Here is a 20,485-nt window from a genome sequence, read left to right as displayed (position 1 = left end):
ATTAGCATTCATTGTAAGGACTCCACAGAAATAACCCCTAGCACTGCTTGCACAGGTTGAATTTTCAACAATAACGGTGCGTGTGGTGGGAGTGTAGCAGGTTGAAGTGAAAAAAAAACTGCTTAACAGTCTAGATCTTGTAATTACCTTCAGAACAAGTCTGACAGGCAGTAATCCTATGAAAGATTGTCCAGTTATCTGTCAGTGATTTTCTTACAGCTAGACTTATAAGTCTAGTCTGTCCTGGGTGACTCCATCAAAGGAAACATGCTGGGCATCCACTTCTGAAGAAGGGTCTAGGCCCGAAACGTCAGCTTTCCTGCTCCTTGGCCTGCTGTGTTCATCCAGCTCTACACCTGGGCATCCACTCAGTGCAGGATCAGTATTTGAGGCCAAGATAAGAGTCCCCCTTTTTCAGGGCTAGTTATAGATGTGCGGGGGAAAAGATTTTGAGGTGATGAAGGGTCAAGGGCCAAGTTGTGAAGGGATAAGTGCTAGGTGGGTGATGTCAAAGCTGTCAAGGGATTTAGCTCAGAGATAGTAGGAACTGCAGATGCTGGAGAATCTGAGATTCTTCACCTGAAGATGGGTCTAGGCCAGAAACATCAGCTTTCCTGCTCCTCTGATGCTGCTTGGCCTGCTGTGTTCATCCAGTTCTACACCTTGTTATCTTAAGGGATTTAGCTCTGCTGCCATAACCTCCTGAGGTCTGTTCATTGTAAGTACACATGAATTAGCCTGGAGTGGATAAGGGCAAAAGATGGTGAGTAAAGTCATGAATTTGAGTAAATAGAAATTAAGTTGGTATAGGGGTTGTAAAGGGCCATGGAATGGAGAAGAGAAATTATTTATTATAGAGGTCATAAGGGGTATGGGTGATGAATGGGGGAATGGGATAGCATAGTTATAAGGAGCCATGTACAGTTGGTAGAGGAGCACAGGTAGAATAGAGGTTACATTGATCCCTAGGGATTGTCAGAGAGGCATAGGTTGGCATGGAGGGTGTGAGGGATTATGTGCATGGGTGGGCAGCATAAAGAGGCATAAATTGGTACAGATGGATCATGGGGAGTTTCAGGGAGCTGTGCAATAAGGATTGACGAGCTCCTGCTCTGCAATAGGGATGACAATGGTACTCGCAACCAACTTCACAAGGATAATTAGTACTTGCGATAAATACCTGTGATGCCCACATCCCATAAATGAATAAAATAAAACTGTGAGTGACAGAATAATAGCAGTTAAATTTTGACAAATCTATAAGATTCCGAATTACAATTAGCAGCAATGATCAATAGCTTGAAAAACAAAGACAATCCTTGGTTTCTTTTCTTAATAATAAACTGTCTTCTTGAACCCATCTGCCCTGCCTCCTCCACTCTCACCTCCAACAAAAGAGAGTTCATGGACTCTATGCCCATGGCCTATAGCAACCACAACCATATTCTGTTGGTAGGAAGGATTATAACTATGACTCCAACTAGTGGAGGACATGCCTCTCATTTCTATTTACTTCAGTTTTGCTGAGGTTGCTTGCTGCTACACCCCGTCAAATGGTGCTTTGATGACAAGGCAGTCACTTTTACCTCAGATCTGAAATTTAGATCTTTAGTCTATGCTTGAATCATGGCTACATTGAGATCTGGAGCTGAGTGACCCTGGTGGAACCCATACAGAGCATTAATGAGCAGGTTGTTGTTGAGGAGTGGCCTTGATGTATCTATCATTCTACTCTGTTGTTAATGATTGAAAGTAGAATGATAGGGTAGTAGAGGTAACAAGGTGTAGAGCTGGATGAACACAGCAGGCCAAGCAGCATCAGAGGAGCAGGAAAGCTGACGTTTTGGGCCTAGACCCTTCTTCAGAAATTAATTATAATGTTACAATAAAAGTTATTATAATGCAATTAATTTTTGAGTTTACAGCTGATAATCCATTATAATATTTTACACAAGACTGACTAAGCAAGTAATTGCCTCAGTCTAATGCACAAAGTAGTAAACTATTTCAACTTATTTATACCTCCTTAATTACTCTCCCATAATAATTATCAATGCAATCAAAACTCTTTCTTTTTTAGAACCCAAAGATAAATATGATTTATCTTTTTCTGTAAAAATGTTTTGAGATATAAAATGTGTTAACAAGTACAATTAGGATAACATATTTTCATATTAACACCAATCTTGATTTTGAAATTCTTGTCCTTGTATTCAAATCTGTCCATGGCATTCCCCTGCTTTATCTCTGTAACCTTCTCCAGTCCACAACTTTTTGAGCTATCCTTGCCAGCCTTGTGCCCATCCTGATTTTAATCACCCTGCCACTGGTGGCTATGCATTCGGCTACTTAAGCCCCAGGTCCTGGAATCACCCCTTTCCCCATCCTCTCTGATTCTCTATTTCTCTTCTCCTTTAAACCACTCCTAAAATTTGTCTATTTGATCAAGCTTTGTGAAGTTTGCACATTCTCCCCATGACTATTTGGGTTTCCTCCAGGTGCTCCGGTTCCCTCTAACAGTCCAAAGATGTGCAGGTTAGGTGGATTGGCTATCCCATAGTGTCCAGGGATGTGTAGGTTAGATGTGTTAGCCATGAGAAATATAGGTTCGGGGGATGGTCTGTATGTGATGCTCTTCAGAGGGTCAGTGTGGACTTGTTGGGCCAAATGGCCTGTTTCCACACTTTAGGGATTGCCTGAGGTGTATTCGAGCCTGGGTCCCTGGCTCCGTGAAGCAGAAGTGCAAACTGCTGAGCCACCGTGCTGCCCCACGAGGCTGAGATCTTTGAGGATAGCACATATAATGTGGTATTCACACCTCTGGTAAAGAGTGCACAGGCAGAAAGAGAATGGGTGACCATCAAACAGAGTTAGAAAGATAGAAATAGAAAGAGGCATTTGGGCCTTTGAGCCTACTCTGCTATTCAATATGATCTTGTATGTTCTAAATATGTCTTTCACATTGGACTGAGGACAGCTGGAACTCTCCTCTGCACTTGATCCCTTGCTATCATCATTTTGAGATGATGATCATCAGGGAGACCTCTAAGCCCGTTAAAAACATCTTATAACCATTTTAGGATCATTTTAGCAGCCAAATGGTTTAGTGGCCTGCAAAATTATATAAATCTGTTTTGGACATGTGTAGTTACCAGTCCAAGCTTTATATTTGCTTCAGCAGAGATGAGTGAATTTTACTTAACATGTATTTAAAATTCCAGATCTTTCTTTCTCCTGCTTTCTCACTGCTATCAGTTTCGTTTGTCTCTTGAGACTTCTAAAAATCCATTCTCTCTTGTGATCAGCCATACTTCATTTTCTAGATCAGATTTTGTTACCTAACAGCTCCCATCACTTGGTCTAGTGACAAAATCCTCCCTTTTAAAAAATACAGGATAGCTCTAAGTGGTGTGAGTTACTGCTGTACTTGAGCCCTTCTCTGAAGCATGCATCCAGTGCGTGGCAGAGTTAGCGCTGGCTACACATAGCTTCCACCAAATAAACAGGAGGCACCAAGTTGATGTGCTGCATGTGTACATCGCCTGGGAGAATATTACTTGTGCAATGTGAAATTGGTATTTTTTTTTGGGTGCAATCCAATTTAATCCTCTGGTGAATGTGATAAGGGCTCTTCAACACTGTAGATGTGGTCCTGGTATTACTTCAAGGTGTGGGGAGGTTCTGGGACTCAGGACCAGGGTGAGATTTCTCTAATAGAGATCAGCTCAGGTGGAAGCTCTCTGCATATCTGAGTCTCATCAAGATCATGTGTGCACAAAAGTCCAAGCAGCACTGTTTCTAAGGCTCTGGCTGTGAACTGGGCATTAGCAGACACTGCTGAAGAGTCACTGGACTCAAAATGTTAACTCTACTTTCTTCCCTTGGATGCTACTGTACCTGCTGAGTTTCTCCAGCAGTTTGTCTTTCTTTCATATCTCCAGCATCTGCAGTTGTTTGTTTTATATTAATAGATACTCATCTGGCAAGTTCTTGCAGCACCATGCAGTCCATTCTGTCATGTTTCAGCACATTTTGAGTCCAGTCACCCCAGCAGCCACCTAACACCATACTGTGGGATCTGAATGCCAGAACAGTTGACACTAATGATATCCATGGTTTCTGATGGGAGAGAACTCCAGTGTGAGGTGACAATGTCCCAAATCTTGGTCAAGACCTAGTAAAAGACCAGCAGCCCCTGTAAAGTGATATGAAGACAATTCATGAACAAGGGATCTATGTCATAACTGAGCACCTAACAGATGAAATGTATGAGTAGGGCACATAATCTCCATGGAGACCTGCCATAAAGGTATAGGTGTTAGGTCTGAAGATGTAAAAACCATCATTTCCACACAAAGATGTACCAGCACCTGACTGTCTAGCTAATTGGGAGACTCCAAATCTCAGGAGCCTGTGGGCATCTTTTGTACTGTGACAAACCCTGGGCAAGTTGTCCAAGTGATCAGTTAGTGCCACAACATTGAGACAATCAGTCTGTTTATTAACTACACTCAACTCCTGTGGACTTGAGCAGTCCTGTACAGTGCCCTAGGCAAGTGGAGATTTTCGCCCTCAGCTGCTACCAACCAGGATTCATCAACGAGTTAGACTGTCAAATACAGGAGACGGGTGATGCCCCAGGTGAAGACCTGAGCCCCTCCAGCAGGGAGTCTATACTACAGTCCCAGCAGAGCGACCATCCGCTTTTTGTTTCTAGGTTCTAACCATATGGCCTCATTTGATGACCCCTTAAGAATAATCTCTGTCAGCACTGTTGTTATGTCCTCCCTTATCAAAAGGGCAACTGCCCCTCCTCGCTTACTTGTACTTCTGTAACATCTGTAGCTTCTGTATCCTGGAACAATGAGCTGCCAGTCTTGCCCTTCCCTCAGCCATGTTTCTGTTATGGCTCTAATATCCGAGTCCCCAGAGCCAATCCATGCTCTGAGCTCATCTGCCTTACCAGTCAGGGCAGGCCTTGTGTGTTGAAATAACTGCACTTTAAACCAGAAGTCTTTTCCCTTCCTTTACTGTATCCCTGGCTATCTTGAATAGTAAACTTGCTCTCGATGGCTAATGTATATTCCCCCGACTTCTCAATGGATCCTCTATTATTCAGAGTCCCACCCCACTGCCAAACAAGTTTAAACCCTCCTGAGTAACACTAGCAAATCTCTCTGTGAGATATTGGACCCCTCCGGTTGAAATGCACCCTGTCCCTCTTGTACAGGTCACCTCTACCCCAGAAGAGATCCCAATGATTCTAGAACTGAAAACCCTTCCCCCTACACCAGCTCCTCAGTCACGCATCCATCTGGCCTGTCTTTCTAGGGGAAACCCTGCATGCAGCAGAGCACGTGTCAAGACTTGTGCTGCTCTGTCACATAAATCACATCCTTGACATTGAGACTATAGTCCTTGCTACCAGTGAGACAGCAGATGGTGGAGGAGGAGGGAAAGAATGTTGAGGAGAAGGACATGAAAAAGGAAGATGAGAAAAATGAGGAAACAACTAACAGACAAGCCAGCCAGACTAAAACTATGATCAACTCACAATCAAATGCTGCAATTTCTACTCCGAGTGCATCAAAAGTCCCAACAGCTAAGCCCATCCCTATTGCTGATTGTCACCCTGTCCTCATTGCTACAATGCTAAATTTAAAAGCAACAGAGCAGGGTGGAGGGGAAGAAAATTACAAACAAAATTTATAAATTAAAACTTGGGATATTGGACTCACAATCAGTAATCACCCTTGTGAATTCCTGTAGTCATTGTTGACCTTTTCCTGACCTAGTGCTCCTACTGTGATACTCAATTGGCTGTGGGCTGACTGGTGAAAAGCAGCTGAAGTTCATTGGAAGAGACCACAGGCCACCTTGTAGAATGACCTAAGCTTCAGACAGCACTATGGACTGATATGGCTAATATCATTGGTTAGTGGCATGTATAAGCTCTGGGTTAAGGGTTCTGTGTGAGAATAGGTGATGCTATGAACATTAGGTATAAGTCCTAATTGATAGAGATTACTGTGTTGAGTGAATTGATGTGATGTATTCAGCAGTGTCTGAACCTGATGATGCAGTTAGTGCAATGGCATTTGAATAAGCATTCACTGACTTTTACCATACATGTGAACTCATTGAACTTCTTGTTGCATTGCATTAGACTCCATGGGGCCTCTGGCATTGATCACGATAACTCTTTCTTGTCCTACTGCTTTCACAATGTTTGCTTGAAGTGCCCCTGGTCCCTTGTGGATAGAAGATGTGACGTTTTGGGTTAACAGCGTGTGCCTAGAGATTGTGATCCAATGATGTTGAGGCCACGTGATGAAGGAGAGACATCCAATGCCATTGATTGCCTCTTTCTTTTCTACCTGCATCCTACAAATGCTAGCTTGTGGGTGGGACCCAGGTCCTCCTGGATTTCCTCTTCATACATGTTTCTTGCAGTAAATAAAATGGAAGGTATGGAAGTAGTGAAAAGGCAGCTGCTATGTCTCACTGGGATAATGAGCTGGAAATCAAATCACACTATTCCCAGGGTCGTCACAAAAATTAGTGATTCTATGTTGAATTATCAAACTTACCATTTTTTAGAGCCAGGTTGACAAAGCATGGATCAGATTTCTGTATTTAAGAATTCCTATTTATTACAAGTAAATATTTTATAATTACAGATAAGCAACAATGAACCATCTATATAAACTCCACTAGTTAAAATTCCCAACCACTTATGAAATTCTCCCTGCACTCATAGAGAGATCCGAAAAAGAATCAATGATTATAGGTAGAAGGAAAACAAGAAAGGTAATACAGAAATCCCCTGTCCAAAGTGTTTGTTTGAAATGATCCCTTTGCTGATTGGAATGCTGCTTCTCAGTCTCATTCCTTTCTTCCTAGATACTTTGCTTTTTGTTTGCAGAAGGCACAGGGTGGCTCTGACTTTTGAATTAAATGGCACAGTTACCAACAACTGATGAGGGGAAATAACTAGTGAAAACCACCCTCTCCCTTCCAGAGGTCTGATGGCTTCTCATTCAAACATTTGCACTGCAACAAAGCTGTTGGCAAGCAGAAGGTCTTTGTCATCAATAACTGGTCACCATATCACAGAAGAATAGCCTGCTTGTTGCTAGCCAAGACAGTTTTTGCACACCGCCACTGGATCCAGCTCACCTGAAACTAAGCTCTTTCGCACTGCTTGAACCAACAGCTGTATACGCAGTACTTGGTGTCAGGCAACTTGCTTTTAAAATGTGCAGCAATCCATCAGCCATCTTTGGCTTTCAAAACATTCTTTCCCTTTTCAGAACAAACAAAAATACAAACACGGAAAAAGATATCGTTTTTACAAGCCCCTCAAAAGATCCACCAGTACTTTCAGTGGAAATATTCAAGGGAATTAGAATGACATAATTTATCCTGATACAGCATTAACAGTCACAGATACAAAAGAAAAAAAAATTAGGTCATCTGAAATGTAAACATTGTTTTGAATAAAATTGGGCTCCTTAAGTACTACTGCACAAGTCATTATTGTCTTATTAGCAATTATACACTTATGAAATAGAATGGATGATTGGGAAATCATTAAAGGGTGAGAAAAATAACATGTAAGCAGCCAAAACCTAGCCAAGGTTGGCATGCAGCAAACAGCAGTCTGTTATCATTTAAACTAGAATATTTTAGGAGTTGGCAAGAGTCCACTCCACAAGTTATATTGTGATATGACATTGTGAGAATAGACACACCCAACCCACACTAACACTGCTAAAATGCAAAGGGGGGGTGGAATGTACTGACTACACATGCCTCAGTTAACTCCTATTGAAGAATTTCCCACACATGACGGCTGCTGTAGTAAGCATACTAGAATGATCGTGGTTTGCCATTCAGTCACATGTTACTATTAAGGGGAGCATTCTTACCAGTGTTTATGCTCCCAGTCATCGTGTGAATCTCTACTTCTATCATCGCTTCAGCTCAACTATTCTGGTTTGAAAATTATTCCTATATTCTTAGGCGGGGTTGGATTGCAGGCATTGACGTTGCTGCAAATGTACCACTTGATTTCTTGCCTCTTCAATGAAACACTAGTGGTAAATGGTGACAAAATTGAGGGTTTGTAGATCATGAAAAACTCAACTATAAATACTTTCACTTCGTATTGAATCATACACATTTAGAATGAACTGATCTGTGTCATTTTCAGCTACTCTGAGAATGGAAATAATTTTAATGTACTTAGGCACATGGTGGCAATGATCACAGAAAAGTGTTTGATAGGTTCTCATAATTTTCACTTTCTATGTGCATCAGGTAATAACCAGTTTGATAAAGGGATGAGGAGACGTTACTAACAAGGCTGTATAACAATGCCTTCATGATGTCTGATGTAAACAGTCTAACTCTGCTTAAAATTGGTTAATGAAGCATTGAAAGTTTAAAACTTGAAAGATAAAGGAGTGATTTCAGTGTCGTATAGTAGCATTTCTTGATGGTAATCAAGTCTGTGTGGTATCAATATAAAAAGTATTTTGAGGTGAGAATTCATAAGATAGGTAACCAATAAGTCCACTCTACTTCTTCCATCCACAAAGAACACATGATTATTCCCATCATAGCATCCACCAGTATCTTAAACCATTTTTACACTGTGGGTCATTCACAGAGGGTGATTTCCACAGTGTTAATCTCTTCAGTTTACTTTATCAGCTCTACTTAAAAGTGTAGACAAACCTATCTTTCTTTCTAGAGTAACTTTGTACAACTAAACAATGGGTCTATAATTTGATCAATAAATGAATTTTAAAACATTTTAATTTTCAGACGTACCTTTACACAGCCCAGTGAGTTTTCTCCTTTCAAGGCTGAAGTGATGTGTGCCCCGACAAGTGAGATCTGAAGGTGCCAAGATCAATCAGGCCGGCCATGGGAGGGGATGGGGCAGGGGTTCATGAGGAGAGGCACTTCAGCGAGCGCCTGAAAAGGAGGGTCTTTAACCGAGCACAGTTTACAGAAAGATCACCTGAGTGTTACTCAAGTGAATGCTGAAGTGATAATGTTAGATTTCTCACTAAAGAATTGGACTGCAATTCAGAAGCAAGTTATAACATTTACCATTCGATTCTGTTGATACAGTACTGCAGAGTTTGGACTTACTGAGAATTGAATAAACTAATACCCCAACAGTGACTTCAATTTCATCTTTAGCTGTTATGATATTATTGAGGATGTATACCTGACACCTTTCTCTTCCTCTCTTCAAAACTTTATAGATGTCTGTATTAAATTTCATCTGACTCGAATCTGTTGAGGAAAGTGATGCCACTGGAGCACATTGGAGTTACTTTGAACAGAAATGTTTCCTCTGCTTCTTATTTTCTATTACTTTGGCTTATTTTCAAGAATGAAAGATTGATCTGGAATTAGATTCAAACTAAAATGACCATCCAAATACTAAATTTGGAGTACATGGAGTCATTAAAGCAAACAGCTTAGATTCATCGAAGAGGGCAGGAACAGAAGATTGCACTGACAGGGTGAGCTAAATAAGGCTGGGAGGAATCTTGTGGAGTGTACCCACTGGTTTACTCAGACAATTTGTTCCTGTGCTGTAGAAAGTAGGATATATCACCACTTAAAACAAAACAAGGAGTAAAATGCTGTATCAAATTAACAAGTTGAGGAACTTTTGGCTTTCTTATGATGTTTAAAAACTATATGTTAATAATTAAACCTGACTTTCTTACTTGGAATGCTAGATACATCTATTTAAAATGAACTCTATGGGCTGAATCTGATGGTTTTTTTGGTGGAGTCTGAGTTGCGTCAAGTTTTGTGAAGGGTTTTTCATCTTCGCAAGCTTCCCCGCCATATCTTATCAAACTCACTGGATTAACTACCTATCCTGCCCTTATGATGTCCGTCATGTCAGATTCCAGCCTCATTTTATTACACACCGTCACCAGAACATCTCGCCACTTCCAGTACGTCTGCCAAAAGACCAGCACCCTTGTGACCGTGTCATCTTTAAAACACCACTGTGCACTCGGACAAGCACTGGCATTCCGAAGCAGTCCTGCTCAGTTGCAGACAAATTCCGAACACCCCTGTGATGCAGCACCACAGTTGTTTAACTGGGACCTGGAAGTCCTGCTGCAAAGGTAGGTCTGTCCTCTTCCTGGAGTGCTGGTATGGGAGGATTGCCACCCAGATCAATGCCACACTCACAGTCTGGACAAACAGCCGGCAGTGCCATAAAAGGTTCAATAGACTTCTCCACTGTGCCAGAGTAAGTGCAACACTCTTCTGTCTGCTATATCTCACATTCACTCCATCTCTGCTGGTGCACCCATCTCCCACTAAGGCTCATGCTCTACCACTCTCACTATTGCTTGAAGCATCTTCCCTCACTCACTCTCACCCCCCACAAATTAAATGCTTTCTGCACTGCCTCCTCACTACCTCAGATATGTCACTGCCTTTCCCCTGCACCAGGACTAATAGCTGTGCAACCCACTTTCAGCTCACTTCATTCCTCCTGTTCTCTCATTGGAGAAGACTGCCCATTATAAGGCAGAGCGAGGTTGTACCGCTGGAGAGGTGCCAGACTGTAGGCTCCTCATTCTCTATGAGATAGAATCCTGACCCCACTGGAGAAGACTGGGCCACTCCTGCTGGGTGCAGAGACAGTAACTCCATTGTCAGTGTCATTTATTATACACCACTTCTGTAACCTCACTGTCAACAATACCCTGCCACTCTGTCCTACAGCTCCAGCCAGCATTTCCACCAGCTCTGCAGTGAAATGGCTGGCATCCCCAGAGCCCATCTCCTCAACATCTGAGGACAAAATTACCAAGGCCTCAGAGGAAGTATCAGCAAGGCTGCCTCCTGCACACTCCTCCCTACCAGCTCAGATGCTGACACCTCGGTGGGAATTTTAGGCTTAGAGTGAGGGATGACAAGCTACAGGGCGACCCTAACCCTAATCCTAACCCTAACCCTAACCCTAACTCTAATCCTAACCCTAACCCTAACCCTAACCCTAACCCTAACCCTAACCCTAACCCTAACCCTAACCCTAATCCTAACGCACACTGCAACAGCTGGTCAAGGAAGAAATCCCTGGTACCAGGAGCATTCCAAGGACTGCCAAAGACCAGGCACCTTTTCAGCCCCAAGCAGAAGAGGGCCCTGTGGGGTTAGTAATCTGTGGCCTTGTCAATAGACACAGGGAGGAACTGGAATGTGGGAGGCTGTTGCCCTCATTGCCCAGAAGCCGAAGCAAATCATGCCGTCTGCTGCCTTAATGGACAGGTTGGTGGTTGCCATGGAGAGCTTGGCCCAGCATTCTCAGGGCCTGATCAAGATGCACACACAATGGTAGTCCAGCACCCAGCCATTGGGCCTAAGGGCATATCAACAGGGCACTGGGAAGCTTGGCACCAACTCCAGATGGCTGGTCTGCACAAGGCGAGGTACCCAGCTGCAGGAGGAACCTCACACAGGTCCTTCAGACATCTGCATGTAGGACTCTGCAGAGGAGGCCATACCCCTCCCAATTCTATCCTCCCTGCCCCTCTCTGCCCCTTAGAAGTTTGCATTGAGGAGGGTTGAATTGCCTCTGGACCCCTGGCATGCTTGGCCCTGTTCAGACATAAGCACCCACGCCATAGCCAAAGCCCAGGACAACCAGATTCCACTGCTGAGCAGAGCCCCTCCACCCCAGTGCTGGAACCAGGGAGTGCACTAGGACCTAGTGGGAGGAGAGGAAGAAACGTACTTATTGAGGGCACCTTGACACAGGTTTCTAAGCATTGTATGTTATTTAGCATCTTTTTTTAAAATAAATGTCACTGCTTTCACCTTAAATCTGGCAAGTTGTCTCTCCGTGCAGCCCGGAATGTCATTGCTACCAAATCAGGCATCATCTCCTGGGCTCACAGATGATATCCTGTGGATGAAGGTCTGTGCTGACAGCCTGCTGCAGCATCTAGAAGTGAGGTGCACAAGGGGTATACAGGGCAATGGGTGCTGCTGAAATCTTTGGCCCTCCTCATACAAAATCTGTATTTTTTTCATGGTCCCTATATCCAGAAGTATAGGTTTGAATGACAGTTCAGCAATGTCTGTGGCAGGGCGATGCAACACACACAGGAGACAGAGAAGGAGCAATGCATTAGGATGGCCAGAAATTAGGGCCCCTCAGATCTCTGTCCTGGACAGTACATGGACCAGCCTGTAACATTCCTACCCTTTAAAAGTCCTAAAATCGGTGAGGCCCGCAGCTCCCTCTCACACAGTTCGAGTCATTTACCCTACCAACTCCGACTGTCGTCACAGCCATTTTCTCCCCCATTGTGCACTTTTAATTTCCAGGACATTAGAAGGTCACAGTGAGTGCTCCTCTGTCGACGGCTTGAAGCCTCTGCCTCAGTGTGTTAGTGCAGCCCAAATATCCTCGTTGCCTTTTGTGGTAGCCCTTCCCAACAGGCATCGCACAGATCTGCGCCCAACATGTCTACATGAACTGCATCTGCCCACCTTTCCCCCTTAAACCACTAGCACCTAAGGTGACCATGCCTGTGGTCATTCACTCCCCACCACTGCACTTGAAGCCAGGGTGCTCCTGACACTGGATGCATCCCAGATGCCACATTGTCTCCTTACCATCCATTCTTTACCACATACCCACCTTGCAGATACTGTTGCCCTTCTTCACAGTTGTCATTTCCTGCCCTCCCCGCACCCCCCAAACCTGCAGCCCCCATCCTGAAGAATAACTTGCCGAGTCTCCTTCCCACTGCAGTGGGCAACACTTGCAAATCCTTGATTTTCTGTGGTTAGAGCCAATAGACCGATTGTGGCCCACCCCCTTGAGTGCCCTAACAGGAGATCCCTGGTTGAGAAGTGCCCAGATCCTTGACCTGGTGGCTGTACATCTTCCCAATTATGTTAGCCCTATCCACAGACAGGCTGCTATAGAGCCATGGGACTGATTGTGACCCACTTCTGGGTTGTAGGGGAATGGACTGCCAACCAAGATCACCTGAAACATGTGACTGTGGGACTGGAATGATATTGCAGATTGTTCATTACTTGTTTTGTTCAACACGCTGCTTAATGGGTGCCTCCATGTTTAGGTGAGGACTACTCCCCTAACACGTTGAGCCATGGCTGCGTGCTCGCTGTACATACAGTGTGTTTGCTGAGTAAGCTGTGGCATATGGCTATGAGTCCCCTTGACTGAGGACTGCTAACTTGGCAAGGCAAGGCAAGGATGGTATGAGCATGTATGTAGGCACTAAGTGAAAGCTAAGGGCAACTAAGCAGTCTGAAAATGCAGCCTGGTTCAAACTGAGTTTTCTCGACCTCTAACTTGTTTGGAGAGTTTGGTATGATGGAAAGCTTAATATTAAATAAGGCCTGTTGAGCTGTCAATAAGGCATTTTAACAAACAATAATCTCCCATAATTGGCAACCCATTGCTGCCTAGTAAGAATATTGCTGTGCCAATTTGTCAAAAGCATAAGAGATGGAGCACGGTACTCCCAATGTCAAGATGGGCCTTGCCAGACCTCTAATTCAGTTCTGGCACAAATCTCACTGGACCCCACATCACATGGATCCCTTCTGCCCTTAATCATACACCAAGGTTTCCATGCACACCCTGAATCATAGAGTCATAGAAATGTATAGCATGGAAACAGATCCTTTGGTCCAAATCGTCCATGCTGACCATATATTATTCTAGTCCCATTTGCCAACATTTGGCCCATATCCCTCTGAACCATTCCTATTAATATACCCATCCAGATGCCTTTTAAATGTTGTAATTGTACCCGCCTCCACCACCCACTGCATGGAAACCTTGTCCCTTAGGTTCCAGAAAACTATCAGAGCAGTCAGCAGGTGGAATTTAGATTGGGTATTGTTGGCAAGAAGTTTTCTCTAACTGCTGGTGAATGACAAGATTGTTTCAGGAAATCTTGTGAAACATTTTTCTTTTCATCAACAATACGACTCGTTGTCGGAATGCTCCGATTAAAGATCCCAACGTACAGACTCTTCACTGGCCAAAAGCAGTATTCATTTAGCTTTTTAAAAGTCATTGTTATAGACAGATAGGAACAGGAATAGACCATTCAGATCATCAAGCTAGTCCCACCATTCACTATGATCAAAACTGATCGAACATCTCAATACCATTTACCCACTCCCATCCCCATTACCCTATGCGTCACTTATAATCAGCAATTTATCAACCTTAAACATACTGAAACTTGAGTTTCCACAGCCCTCTGTGATCCACATTTCTCTGAGTAAAAAACATTCTCTCTATCTCAATCCTCAATGGTGCCTCTTATTTTTAAATTATGTCTCCTACCAGGCAAACCATCTTATCTACATCCACCATATCTAGCCCCTTCAGTACTTTATAGGTTTCAATCAGATTACATCTCGATCTTCTATACGCTGGAGAATACAGGCCTAATTTTCCCAACCTTTCTTCATTGAACTGTCCTGCCATCTCAGAACAAGTCTGGCAAACCCGCATTGCAAAAGTCTTTGGCAATAATAACTTTGCTGAGATAAAGAGACTAAAACTACATGCAGCATTCCAGATATGGTTGAACTAAACTATTCTACAATTGAAGTTAGACTTCACTACCCTTGTGCTCAAATACTAACTTTCCACCAGTCTTCCTAATAGCTTGCTACACTTTAGTCTTCAGTGACTTAGCATCGTTGAGTCTTACAACATGGATAGAGTCTCTTTAGCCCATCATGTCCATGCCATCTAGCTTCATTTTCTAGCACTTGGCCATAGCTTTTTTTTTGCTGTGGTGCTTCAAGTGATCACCCAAATAGTTTGTAAATATTGTGATGGTTCCTACCTCTAACATACTTTCAGTCAGTGAGTTCCACCCCTGAGTGAAAAAAATTCTTCCTTAAATCCCTATAAACCTCATGTCCTTTAAATTGAATCTGTGCACCCTGTTTTATTGATACCTCTATTAAGGAGAAGCGTTTCCTCCTGTCGACTCAATCTATGCTCCTCAATTTTGTTCACCCCAATTAGGTCCCTTTTCAGTATTCCCTGTTCTAAGAGAAACCACTCCAGAATATCTAGTCTCTCTTCAAACTGAATCACTCCAGCCCTGGCAGGATCCTGGACAATCTCCTTTACACCCGTTCCAGTTCAATCACTTCCCTCCAATAGTGTGGTGACCAGACTGCAGACAGGGTACTCTGGTCAAGATGGCGACGGAGTAGAAGGCTCCAACCGAGTCTCCTCCGCTCCTTCTGTTTCCTTCTTTTTTTCTCCCCCCTTTTTCTCTTTGTCTCCCCTTTGGTCACTCAGCAGACGTCAGTCTGGTCTCTCGGCAGTTCGTGGCAGCTGTCAGCCTGGTCTGTCGGCTGGTCTCTCGGCGACTCATGGCAGTATCTCAGCCTGGCACACGAGTGGATCCTGCCTGGACATATACCCGAGGCACCGGGAGTGAACGGAGAGGCAGCAGTTTCAGCAGCAATAATGGTAACTGTGGTGGTGGATATGAGAACAGACAGCAGAGCGAGATAAACAGAGGACTCCTCAAAGACTGTTGAACTTTTAACTTATTCCTTTATTTTCCTATTTAAACTCCAAAAACCTTTAATGTAAACTATTACCTATTTCTTTATTTTTCTATTCTATGAAATAATGCTTAACTTTTTAATTCTCATTTCTCTTACTACTTTGTTCCTAAGCCTTTTTTACCTTCGTACCTAATATGGCGTCATGTGTGGCAACATCATACATTTTTCACGGTATTCCTGTACTTGAGTACACCTGACAATAAAATCTAAAATCTCTAAATTTCTAAGCTGTGGCCTAACTAGCATCTTGTACAACTCCATCATGACTTCCCTACTCTTGCCTTTGATCTGTGACTTTATTTTTCTCAGCATTGCCCTCAGAGATACCACTAGTATCCACTGTTCCAAAATGGACAGCAACAAGGGAAAAGGGATTTCTTTCAGTTTTTTCAACATTGTTCCTCCCCATTCTGAATGTAGTGAGTGTATAATTCCATACAAACCAGCAGCCCTTATTACCATGCCAAAGTGCCCAACTCCATGTGAAAGGTTAGACAGACAGAATGCCAGAATATTGATCATAGAATCCCTACAGTGTGGAAACAGGCCCTTCAGGCCAACAAGTCCACACCAACCCACCCAGACCCACTGCCCTATACCCCACTTAATCTACACCTCCCTGAACACTACGGGCAATTTAGCATGGCCAATCCACCTAACCTACACACCTTTGGACTGTGGGAGGAAACCGGAGCACCCAGAGGAAACCCACGCAGACACGGGGAGAAAGTGCAAACTCCACACAGACAGTCGTTCGAGGGTGGAATTGAACCCGGGTCCCTGGCGCTGTGAGGCAGCAGAGCTAACCACTGTGCCGCCCTATCTTTCAAGATGGCCATCATCATAACTGAACTAGTGCCAGGCTGTATTCTGAGATCCTTGGCGACATTTTCCTGTCTAGCTTAGGAGTTTGAGACATAATTAGGATGCTCCCAACAGCTGTCCCAGCTAGTTTAAATTATTTCAATCCAACAAGAAGATTAAACATAGGTGTTAAACTCTTCTTTAGGTATTAGACGTTGCTTGATGTCACCTCAATCACCTCTGAAGATTGAAGGTTTAACAAACACATCAGTGACCTGAATACAATATCTAGACCAACACTATTAGTGCAATAATGAGGACATGCTCCACAGCTTGAGGCACTAATCTTTTGGGATGAGACAAATTGAAGCCCCTTCTTCCGTCTCATATGCATTTGAAGATCCTAAGGTGATATTTTGAAGTAGGGGATACTTCAGTCGCCAACACTAAACAAAAACAAATTGTCTGATTAAAAGCTCATTGCTATTAATGTGATTTTGTGTCTAATGTTGATTACTATATTTTACACAATAACTATACATCAAAAAGAAAGTATGGTGTATAATCACAGAAGGTGCTAGGACACTACCCTGAGGAACTCCTATAGATATGTCCTGGTGCTGCGATGACTGACCTCAATAACCACAACCATCTTCCTTTGTGCCGGGTATGACTCCAACTAGCAGAGGATTTGCACTGATTCCCAGTTGCTCAGTCTCCTTAATGCCATACTTAGTCGAATGAGACCTTGATGCCAAGGGCTGTCATTCTCACCTCATTCATCTCTTTTGTCCATGTTTGAACCTGGTCTGTAATGAGATCAGGAGCTGAATAGCCCGGCAGAACCCAAACTGGACATCAGTGAGCAGGTGCTGCTTGATAGCACTTCAATTGCTTTACTGATGATCAAGTGTGGACTGATGGAATGGTAGTTAGATTTGTCCTGCTTTTTGTGTAAGGACATACCTGGGCAACTTTCCACATTGTCAGGTAGTTCATAGAATCCCTAGATAGAGACCATTTGGCCCTTTGAGTCGCACCAACCCTGCCCGTCTCCATAATCCTGCATTGCCTATGGCTAATCCACATAGCCTGCCCATTCCTGGACACTATGGGACAATTTAGCATGGCACTTCACCTAAATTGCACATTTTTGGCCCGTAGCAGGAATCCCGAGCAGACACTGGGAGAACGTGCAAGCTCCGGACAGGCAGTCATTCAGGGCTGAAGTCGAACCCCAGTCCCTGGCAGTGTGAGGGGGCAATGATAGCCACGGTGCCACTTTACACCCTCTGTCCAATGCCAGTGTTATAACTGAACTGGAACAGCTTGGCTAGGGGAGTGGCAAGCTCTGGAGCAGTAGTCTTCAGTACAACTGCTGGAATGTTGTCAGGGCCCATAACCTTTGTAGTATCCAGTGCCTCCAACTGTTTCTTGATATCACGTGCAGTGAATTGAACTGGCTAAGGACTGGTATCTGTAATGCTGGGGACCACTGCAGGAGGCTGAGATGGATAATCCACTTGGCACTTTTCAGACTGGAGGCCTGTGACCAGTGGTGTGCAACAAGGATCGGTGCTGGGTTTACTGCTTTTCGTCATTTATGTAAATGATTTGGATGTGAACATAGGAGGTATGGTTAGTAGGTTTGCAGATAACGCCAAAATTGGAGGTGTAATGGACAGCAAAGAAGGTTACCTCAGAGTACAACAGGACCTTGTTCAGATGAGCCAATGGGCTGAGGAGTGGTAGATGGAGTTCAATTTAGATAAATATAAGGTGCTGCATTTTGGGAAGGCAAATCAGGACAGGACATATACACTTAATTGTAAGGTCCTGGGAGTGTTGCTGAACAAAGAGAACTTGGAGTGCAGATTCATATTTCCTTGAAAGTGGAGTCTCAGGTAGACAGGATAGTGAAGAAGGCATTTTGGTATGCTTGCCTTTATTGGTCAGTGCATTGAGTATAGGAGTTGGGAGGTCATGTTGCAGCTGTACAAGACATTGGTAAGGCCACTTTTGGAATATTGCATGCAGTTCTGGTCTCCTTGCTATAGGAAGGAAGTTGTGAAACTTGAAAGGGTTCAGAAAAGATTTACAAGGATGTTGGAGGGTTTGAGCTTGAGGGAGAGGCTGAATTAGCTGGGGTTATTTTCGCTGGAGCATCGGAGGCTGAGGGGTGACTTCATAGAAGTTTATAAAATCATGAGGGGCGTGAATAGGGTAAATAGACAAGGTCTTTTTCCTGGGGTGGGGGTGTCCAAAACTGGAGGGCATAGGTTTAAGGTGCGAGGGGAAAGATTTAAAAGGGACCTAAGGGGCAACTTTTTCACCAGAGAGTGGCTACCAGAGGAAGTGGTGGAAGCTGGTACAATTACAACATTTAAAAGGTATCTGGATGGGTCTATTAATAGGAAAGGTTTAAGAGGATATAGGCCAAATGCTGGCAAATGGGGTTGATTTATTTAGGATATCTGGTCAGCATGGATGAGTTGGACTGATGGATCTGTTTCCATGCTGTACATCTCTATGACTTTAAATGTAAGCTCTTACTTTCTGAAAACTTTCTCGTTCCAATGTTTTCTACTACACCATGTGTTTACAATTTCAAATTCACATGCAACTCTGCCAATCTGGTCAGGGCCAGCCCAAATGCAGGAAAACCATGTGCAAGATCAGACACAGACAGTTCCAAGTTGTAGACATGGCCAATTTACTTCACCCAGGGGTTGATGTCAGCCCACAGAACCATGTGCAAGTGGACTCAGCCTCCATAGTAGTGTCAATGTTTTGTTTGCAGGGATGCCTGGGCTGCATTTGTGGAATAAATTGGTAAATAACTAATATCCATTCAAAGTCAGCAGTAGTCACACATCATCCTCTTACTGATGGAAACAATCATGCAAATTGATAAAAATAAATGATGAGACTGCGCTCAAACATTGGCAGCATTCTAAATCATTGGGTTCGGCTGGAACATGTCCTAGGTTGCTGAGGGAGTAATTGCAACTCTGGACTTCAGTCCTCAGGGCATTATTATAAGTTTTGAAACTTTCAGTCAACCTTGAAATGTGCGAGACAATGAGGAGGATAATAACTAACATCAGAGTGCCAAAAGCACTGGTGAAATAGCAGGCATGTACCAAATTAAAATTAATATGATGAAATGTAAAGTAATGCATTTAGGTACAAAGAATGCAGAGAGGCAAATAAACAAATGGTACCATACTAAAGCATGAGTAAGAACAGAAAGATCTAGCAGCGTACAAAAAAGTTTTGAAGTTAGCAGCACAAGTTGAGAAAGTGGTAAATGGTTGTGGTGACTTTGACAACCAGTAGTAAAGTATGACCAGCAGGCAGAATAAGTCTTGTTTTGGTAGGCAGCTATAGTCATTTCTACCTGCTGCAACTTCCTGGTGCCTCGTCTGGCACATTCTCCTTTACCTGTACATCTGTGTGTCAGTATCATGTCATGTTTGACAATTTTAACACATTGAGGAAAACTCCCCTAAGTAACAGATCAGCACAAGTTTTATTTTATTTATTCATGGGATGCAGACTTCACTAGCTTGGCCAGCATTTATTACCTGTCCATAATTGCCCTCGAGAGAGTGATGACCAGCTGCATTTTTGAACTGCTGCAGTCCCTATGGTGTAGACACATGCCAAGGTACATCCAGGTCGGGATGGTGAGTGGCTTGGAGGGGATTTGAAGGTGATGTTGTTACTATGTATTTGCTGCCCCTGTCCTTCTTGGCAGAAGAGTTTGCAGGTTTGGAAAGTGCTGTCTAAGGAGCCTTAGTGAGTTGTTTCAATGCATCTTATAGATGGTGTACACTGCTGCCATGTTCATTAGTAGTGAAGGGAATGAATATGAAGGTTTCAGACACAATTGCTAATCAAATATAGTAGGAACTGCAGATGCTGGAGAATCTGAGATAACAAGGTGTAGAGCTGGATGAACACAGCAGGCCAAGCAGCATCAGAGGAGCAGGAAAGCTGACGTTTTGGGCCTAGACCCTTCTTCGGAAAA

Source organism: Rhincodon typus, chromosome 14 (genome assembly GCF_021869965.1).
Source record: "Rhincodon typus isolate 14 chromosome 14, sRhiTyp1.1, whole genome shotgun sequence".
NCBI classification, from domain to species: Eukaryota; Metazoa; Chordata; class Chondrichthyes; order Orectolobiformes; family Rhincodontidae; genus Rhincodon; species Rhincodon typus.
The sequence above is the reverse complement of the archived record's forward strand: the minus strand, read 5'-3'. Positions refer to the sequence as shown.